This window comes from Puma concolor, chromosome B1 (assembly GCF_028749965.1).
Source record: "Puma concolor isolate L17-30 chromosome B1, mPumCon1.1.hap2, whole genome shotgun sequence".
NCBI classification, from domain to species: domain Eukaryota; kingdom Metazoa; phylum Chordata; class Mammalia; order Carnivora; family Felidae; genus Puma; species Puma concolor.
Window position 1 is genome coordinate 207066767 of NC_141670.1, and position 9140 is coordinate 207075906.

Below are 9140 nucleotides of genomic sequence, written 5' to 3' on the forward strand. Positions count from 1 at the left end.
ACCTCACAGAGTCGTCTGTAGGGCGGGGAGAGAGGCCTCGGGAGAAACCAGCTCGGCGGCCTGGTCTCGGACTTGCAGCCTCCAGGGCCACAAGGAAATAAATTCTGTTGTTTGAGCCGTCTGGTCGGTGGCACTTTGTCATGGTGGCCTGAGTGACTGAGACACGCGTCAGTGTCGAAACCCAGAGGAGAAATGACCGTGTTCTTACAGGTGATGTGGCTCGTATCCCGGGGAGAATCAGCCGGAACCACCTCCAGCAGTGACGCTGTCCAGCGAGGGGCCGGAAGCAGAGAGAACACGCCTGGACCGAGGAGCCCCCGGCGGGTGGGGAGGCCGTCCCCGTCCTGCGCAGACCAAGTGTCCAAGTCCCGCTGACCGATGCGAGCCCGGAAAGGGCCGTCCCAGGACAGAAAGACTGAAAAGTGCGGGGACAGAGTCTATCGCTGACATCTCCCACTAGAAACAGCCCATCAGGGTTGTTAGAACCGGGTCCGCAGCTGCCGGGAGAGGAGCAGCAGGCCAGGCCGGCCGAGGAGGAAGCTGCAGACACGGCCAGCGGGCGCCAGCTCCTCGACGGGTGGAGCCACGGAGCCAGGGCAGGTCCTGAGACCCGGCTCCGGGCCTGTGGGGCCGGGCATAGCTGCAGGCTGATGTGGGAAACAAAGGCAAAAGAAAAAAGTAAATCTCCCTACAGCTTAGAGCCCACCGACCAGTCCGTGAGACACAGAGTGACCTTCCTCCGGGACCTCACGGGCCTCCATGATGACACTCAGCTCCGGGCCAAAGGCAACCTTAGCTTGACATTGTCCCAACCCCCCAGGATCTTGTGAGTGTACATTAACATGTAAAAATTCCTCTGGAGGGGCGCCTGGGGGGCTCAGTCGGTTAAGCGTCCGACTTCAGCTCAGGTCATGATCTCACGGTTTGTGAGTTCGAGCCCCGCGTCGGGCCCTGTGCTGACAGCTCAGAGCCTGGAGCCTGCCTCGGATTCTGTCTCTCTCTCTCTCTCTCTCTCTCTCTCTCTCTCTCGCTCTCTCTCGCTCTCTGCCCCTCCCCCACTTGTGCTCTGTGTCGCTCTCTCAAAAATAAAATAAAACATTTTAAAAAATTCCTCTGGAAACTTCCTTTATCTCTAACCCCCAAATATATGGTAGCAGTCATCCCCCAAGCATATGGCCCCCTGACGGACAGCTGAAGGGTCTCGTGACTATCTTACTAGACAACAGTAAGTCACCTTAACAGCATCTAGCCTCCTCAAGGTCCTGGAAACCTTGCTCCCAAAATTCCTCAGACGCTTAGGCTGTCCCTAACCCCCTCCCCACCTGAAGGTATACAATCAGTCACCTGTCATAACCCCAGTGCAGCTCTTTCTGCCCACGGGTCCCGTCCCCGGGCTTTAGGAAAACCACCTGTTTGCGCCGAAGACGTCTCAAGAATTCTTCCTTGACCGTTTGCTCCAAACCCCAACATTTCCACGTCACAGGTGACCATGCGGGGTAAGAGGCAAGAGACGGGGCGAGCCCATGAAAGGGGTGAGCTGCCGGTAAGCCCCCCTCTCAAGACCAAATTAAACTACAGATGAGTCTCCTGTGTTCTTAAAACAGCCTCAGAGGAGAGAAAACTTTGAAGCAACACAGAAGCCATGGAGGAGTCATAAATCTGACCACATAAAATCAAGTATTTCTAAAGGGCAAAACTGCCCCCTCAAAATAGACAAGCAGGGCGCGGGGTAGGGGTGTCTGCACCACATCTGAGAGACTGAGGCTAATACCCTTGAAAAGAAAAGGACCAACAATGTCACAGGAAAAGCCAGGCCTCAGAGGAAGAGGGACAGGAACAGCCTGTGGCCCACCCGCCCCTGCAGCCCCCTTCCCACCCCTGCCCCCCCTCCCCTGAAGCCCCCTTCCCCACCACCCGCCTCTGCTCCCAGGCAGCCTCCTTCCCTCCCTGTCCCGGCCTCCTGGCCTCCACAAGCCTCCACCAGGCGGGTCCCACACTTGCTCTCGCACTCTGCGGCTATCATCTTGAAATTCTTATTCTTCTCGAGCGCGGGCCCCCCAAATTCTGCCGTCTGTCATCGGCCACCCGGGAATGACCTCTGGTCCCATGGCTGGTCTGCTCTGCGATACCCCGAGGTCTCTGCTCAGCTGTGTTTGTGTCCCGGGCACCGAGAGCCCGGTGTCCGGGACAGAGGTAGCCTGGCCCCTGCTCCGTGGGGCCCTGCCTGACCGCCACAGGCCCCCACAGGCCCCCGGTACCCCCACCCCCCACCCCGGTGCGCCCACAGAGATGCTGTTCCACCACATGTGGCCTGTCACACGCAGCCCCCCGTGGCTGAGGGCCGTGCCCGGGGGTGGGGGAGGGGCGCACTGGTCAGGACCCAACCGGCCGCAGGATCAGAAGCCCGTCCTTGCCACAGTGCTCAGCCCCGTCCTGTCCCACTCGGGACGGTCATTTTCTGGAGGCGATGCCACCCCCTCCTCCCCTCCCCCACCGCTGAGGCTGAGGGTGTGCCGGGTAGAGGGGCGGCCATCGGGGCCAGGCCTCCCAGCGGACAGAGTCGCCGGGGCCTCTGCTTCTGGAGGGGGACCCGGGGAGTCGTTGACCAGGGAGCTGCCCCATCCCCAGAAGCCAGTCCCGCCCCCGAGGATGAGGACCGTCACCCGTCCTGTGGGGAGGCCCTGGCTATCTTTACAAGCTCTGCAGGCGGTTTCAACAAAACTCACTTTATTTGATGAACTGAGTGCAGAGGGAGCCGCTCCGCCAATTTCACTGGGATGTGGGGATGGGCACCACCCAGGAGGGCGCTGGCACACGTCCATGACCTCCCCGGGAGGCATGCTGCTGACCACCAGCGTGTGCTGTCATCCTCCGTACGGGCGTGAGCCGGTGGAGGGCAGCTACGGCCCGACAGACCACGGCCACGGGGATGCCCGGCCGTGTCCTGCAGCGGCTGAGCCGGGGGAGTTGGTGGTCCAACCAGTAGCAAGAGCCCTGCAGGGGGCCCTGGCTGGAGACAGGGTAGGCAAGGAGGGACGGCCTAAAACACGAGCCGTGGGATGCCCTGTCCCCGCAGTGTCTGTCCACGAGCCGTGGGGTGCCCTGTCCCCGCAGTGTCCTCCCTGGCGGCCTGCTGGAAGTAAACCTTGGGACCCGGTACCACCTCTCGCAACTGGCCCCAGACTTGGTGGGACCTGATCTGACCCTCCAGGCCTCCCACCACATGTGATGGGGCGGAGGTCACGTGCACGCACCAACCAATCCCCTGGCCGGGGCCGTGCGCCGCCTTTAACTTGGGCCAGTCGGGGTCACTTCTGGAGCCTGGCTGCTCTCCCAGGGCCCTGGAAGGCCTGGAACCCCCTTTCTCCCACCTAGCCGGATGGTGCAGCCCCTCTAGAGAGAGGACTGGGGGAGGGCACAGCGCAGGAGGGCCAGTAGGGCCACAAGCACCACCCCATGCGAGGCCAAGCTCAGGGAAGTTCCTCATCAAATCCTCAGCCCATGGCCCGGGCCCCTTCCAGCCACTCCTGTGCATGACCGCCCCTAGGAGAGCAGAGATCAGGGAGGGCAGGGGCCAAGGAGGGCAGAGTTCAGGGAAGGAAGGTGCCAGGGAGGACAAAGGACAGGGAGGCGAGGGGTGGTGAGATCAAGAAGGGCAGAGGCCCGGAGGGGTAGAGGCGGGGGAGGACCAAGTCTGTAAAAGTAAGAGGAAGAGAGAGACTCCAGGTCAGCTCCAGGGGCCGGGAGGGACAGGCCCTGCTGTAGAACTGGCCCCTGATTGGGCCAAGCCAAAGGCGGGGCTCAGCGCTGCCAGGGGATTGGCCAGCCTTATCAGATGAGGGCGGGGCTAAAGACCTAGGGGGCCAAAAGGGTGGGGAGAGCAGGCAGGCAGGCTGGGGGTTGGTGGGGGGGAAGGGGGCGGGGGAGGCAAGGCCCCGGCAGGAAACAGTCCCCAGCCCTGCTCCCTGCCCCTCTGCACCTGGCTGGGGTCAGGTGTCCCTCTGCTGCTGTGGGGGGTGGGGGGCAGAGGGGAGCCAAGAGCCGTGGGTCTGGCCACCTCAGGCCCAGGGCCAGAACCAAGGGCTCCGTGGCCACGGTGGGTCTTTGGCAGAGCGGCTGGGTCCCCTGGGGCACCCCCAGAGAGAAATGTTCCTGGGACACGGGCTCCCCAAGCGGGCTTTGGCTTGATTTTTTATGCCACCTGCGAGTTATCAATCTCCGCTCCCTCCAAGACAAATGCCGTGTCAGGCTGGCCGCCTGGACCCCCTATTTATCACCATTTAATATATATTAAAGTGCTCTCACCTCTGATTGCAAAAACAAACAAAAAACGCTGCATCAATCACGGGGCAGCAACAGGCAGGAGGTAGGTGGGGGGTGGGACTTGGGGGCGGGCTGCCGCACAGGTAGACCCACGCTCCTCCCCAAAGGAGAGGAGACCATGGCTCGTGGCGGCCCGTGGCCACAGGTGTCCCACCAGGAAGGTGCTCGCGCCTCGGCCCATCCGGCAGGCCCGCCCCCGGGCCGATCTCAGCCCAAGGAAGCTATGCTGGCCGCCCGGCACTACCTGTGAGACACGTCGTCGACAGTGGTGGTCAGGGCTCTCGGAGCCCTGGGGCAGGAGGGCCAGCCAGCCCGGGAAGGGGCCCTCCGGGTTAGGGGTGCGGACATGGACCCCCTTCCAGGGAAACACCGACATCCCAGCATAAGTTCCAGCTGGAGACACGGCGTGGAGGGCACAGACACTCCCCGTCCAGACCCTCCGCTGCCGGTAAAGAAACGATGCTGTGAACGTGGCCCGCAGGGCATCAGCACGGCCGGTACACCATCCCCAGCAGAGGGAGAGGCGGAGGCCCCAGGACGGGGCTCAGGCCAGAGCCGCCGCCTGTGCGTCGACAGGCTCCCCCTGCCGCCCCCCCCCCGCCCCCGCCCGGAGCTGGGCCCCCAGCCCCCTTCGCCTCTGCCAGCGCCTCCCGCCTCCCGGCCTCCGCCGTCCACTCCCCCTCCTGCCCCATTACGAGCGAGGCCCCTGCGGGTGGAGCTCCGAGGCAGCCCCCAGCAGTGGGGGCTGCGGGGACTGCAGCGGGAGGGAGGGGCACCAGCTCGGGCCACTAAATCAGTCCACGCCTGTCACCAGCTCGGGGCCGCGGGAGCCGCCCGAGCGGAAATAACAAATGGCTGTCATTGTGGAGCCAAAAACCTGTGATTATAATTATCACATCCTCGGTGACCTTGCGTAAACTTTAATCCCTCTCCAATGGAGCATTTAAATAGCCTTCACCGCGCACCGCGGCGCCCTGGCCCGCCCGCCGCGCCCCCAGCCCCCGTGGCTCCCCGGGGGGCAGGGACGCCTCTGGAGCCACAGCGCCTGCTCACTGGGTGCTGGTCTGGGGCTGCCTGTGACCCCCCCCATCCCTCCCACCGCCCCCAGTGCACAGAGGCAAGCGCGAGGAGGCTGAGCAGCCACCGAGGAGGCGGGGAGCTGGGCGCAGACTCCAGGGCCCTCTGACCTACCCTGGGTCCTGAGGTCCTGTCCTGGGGCAAGCACAGCACAGGTGGCAACTCAAAGGGCCTCCTCCAGCACCCCCACCAAGCCCTCCTGAGGTGGGGGCCACCAGAGGAAGCCTGGGGTGGGGGCGTGGCCCAGACTGGCGGGGGGGACTGGGATGGGGTCCCCGGGACCAGGGCCCCTGCTGCGGTCGGCACCGCTCAGCTGTGCAAAAGCGGGGTGAAGCCCCGTGGGGCCAGTGACAGCCAGTGGGCGGGAGACAGGAGAAGCCACACCCACAGGACCTGGGGCTCAACGCCCTCACCCACCCTTCTGGCGAAGTGACGACGGTGGGGAGCACGCTCACACACGTGCACTCAGAAACACATTTGGGGCGCCCTGGCACACGCACACACAGACGCACACGTGCGTGCACACTTATCACACACTTATCACACGAGTGTGCATCCCAGTGCACACAGACACGTGCACACACCTACACATGTCCCCAGTCATGCGTGTGCACACGTGAGCTCACAGGTGCATATGCACACACGTGTGCTGGCCTGCGTTCACACACATGCACACATGCACACACGCACACACTCCTGGGTGCGCACTCCCTCACGCTCACTTTGCTGAGTCTTTGGGGGCAAATCAGAGGCTGAAGACTCTGGCTTCTAGGGTGGGCCACGGCTCCAGTCCCCAGGCAGGGACAGTCCCCGAGGCAGGGAGCAGTGTGCCGAGCAGAGGGCTGCGAGGGGCTGGGGTGGGGGTGGGGGGCGTTGGGTGGGGGGGGCCGGGGGCCTGGGGTAGCAGCTGAGCCTGCGATGGGGAAGAAGGCACAGGTGAGGGAGGGGAGCCGAGAGCTGAGCCTGGGAGACGCCCACACGAGGGGGACGGGGGAGGCCAGCCCGACAGAGGCAGAGAAAGAAGGTCCAGCAGACAGAGGCCAGGAGGACCGCGTCCTGTGAATGGAGAGGGCCAGGTCCGGAAGGCGTGTGCGGCCCCAGGAGCCAGAGGGCGCCCCCCCCCGCCCCCCCCCCCCCCCCGCCACTCAGGGGTGCGTCTTACTCTCTGTCACAACCAAGGCCTGCCACCTGTGGCCCCATCACAGATGAAGAAACCGAGCTTCGGGGGGGGGGGGTGGCGAGTGGGGCTGTCCGGGGGCCCAAGGCTGCACACCGAGGCCGCCGACCCGTTCCAGCCGGGGAGGCCGCAGGGGCTGCCACGCGGGTCACGGGGTCGCCCAGGGTACACAGGCCACGCCTCCCCGCGACCTCGGCGTGCAGCCAGGTGGGTGAGCCTCTTACGGCTCAGAGGAGGGAGGCCCCCGGCACCCTCCCCACTCCGCTGGGCCTCAGTTCCCTAATCAGTCTTAGGTGAGGGCAGAACCGGGGCCCCCCAGACACGGAGGGTCTCTCTGGAGCCCGTGGCACGCAGTGGGCAGGACACGCCCACAGTTCGAGGGCCAGGACCTCAATTACTGCCGCAGACTCGGAAATGTCAGCAGCGCCTCCCGCGCCCTCGGCCGCCACGTCTGGCCTGGAACGAGGCGTTCGGAAATCCCGTAATTGCCAGCCGCCCTGCAGTCACCCTTGACAGGCTGTCTCCGCCCTCCCAGGTGACACACAGCCCTCGGGATCCTCCCGCCTCAGTGGCAGGATGTCTGGGGGCAGCAGGGCAGTGGGGCTGACTCTCCCTCTGCCCAGGGTGGGGTGGGGTGGGGTGGGGTGGGCACCCCCTCCCGTGACCTAGAGACTTGCGCACACTAGGGGCTCCTTACCAGTCGGTTCTTCCCCCCCCTCCCAGATCGTCCAGGACCCTCTGAAACTTCCCCCAGAGAAACCCGGAGGGGGGCAGGGGAGAGACAGCGGGGGGAGGGGGTGGGGGGGAATCACTGTGGGGGCGCTGATCCCCCCTCCAGGGAGCAGGGTCACCTCCGCCCATGGCAGGAGAAGGTGTCCGTGGGGCGGGCAGAAAAACTTCAGACGGTGGCCACCGTGGGAACATGCTTGCGAAGCCGGCACAGGGGGTCCTGGGGCTGCCTTGGGGCTGCCCCCAGCCCTCAGGGCAGCGCACAGATGGGCACACGCACACCCCTCTCCTCCAGCGGGCACTCAGCCGTGATGAAACTCACAGCCAGTGACCTGCACCCCCTCGGGGGCCTCCGCCTGGTCCTCGCTGCGAGACAGGCGTGGTCAGGAGCCCGGCCAGCGGTGGGGGGGGGGGGGCCCAAATTCTAGGCTGGGGGAGGAGGGACAACCCCGTCGGTTGCGGACAGGGGCCTGTCTCGCCTCCCGTGTACCTCCCCACCCACTCGTCGTCCTCCCTCCCCCACCCACCGTGCGCTCACAACCTGCATCCACCCACCCTCCCCCACCCACCCATCCATTCATGCACCCATCTGTCCGCCCCTCCACCCACCGACCGTCCATCGGTTCATCAACCCCTGCCCGCATCTGTCTTTTCCATCAGTCAGTTGACCCATCTGTGTGGGAGCCTGGTGCCCAGGCGCTGACGCCGACCTGCCCGAGGAACACAGGTCGGGCACCCATGTCCGGGTGGAAGCAGGGACGCAAGTGGCTGGAGGGATGGAGGCGACAAGATGGGGAAGTTCTGTTTTCGATTTTCCTGCTCTCTCAGGGCATGAAGTGAGGACAGCAGCGGAGACCGAGGAGTCAGGGGCATTGGCGGTTTAAGGAGAGAAGGGAACAGGAGAAAGTGTCCCTGAAAGCAAGACTTTTGCGCAAGAAAAAGTCATGAGGTACTTTTCCAGCCAGTGCCAGGTCCCCCTCGAGGCTACGGTCGTAAATTCAGAGTGGTCAGTGTGGTCGTGATTCGTGTGCAGCTGTGTTCTGCTGCTTAAGTACGTCTACACATTCATCCAGGGGCTACCCATCCCTCATCCACCCATCCCCCATCCATCCCCCCTTCCCTCATCCATCCCCCCATCCCCCATCCCCCCATCTCCCAACCATCCATCCACCCATCCATCCCTCATCCACCCATCTCCCATCCCCCATCCATCCCCCCTTCCCTCATCCCCCCATCCCTCATCCATCCCCCCATCCCCCATCCCCCCATCTCCCAACCATCCAGCCATCCACCCATCCACCCATCCTTCATCCATCTACCCATCCCCCATCCACCCATCCCCAATCCAGCCATCCACCCATCCCCCAGCCAGCCAGCCATCTACCCATCCCCCAGCCAGCCAGCCATCTACCCATCCCCCAGCCAGCCAGCCATCCACCCATCCACCCATCCTTCATCCATCTACCCATCCCCCATCCACCCATCCCCAATCCAGCCATCCACCCATCCCCAGCCAGCCAGCCATCTACCCATCCCCCAGCCAGCCAGCCATCTACCCATCCCCCATCCACCCATCCCCCAGCCAGCCATCCACCCATCCCCCATCCAGCCATCCATCCCCCATCCACCCATCCCCCAGCCAGCCATCCACCCATCCCCCAGCCAGCCAGCCATCTACCCATCCCCCATCCACCCATCCCCCAGCCAGACACCCCCCACCCAGCCGTCCATTCACCCATCCCCCATCCAGCCAGCCATCCCCCATCCACCCATCCCCCAGCCAGCCATCCACCATCCCCCATCCAGCCATCCATCCCCCATCCACCCATCCCCC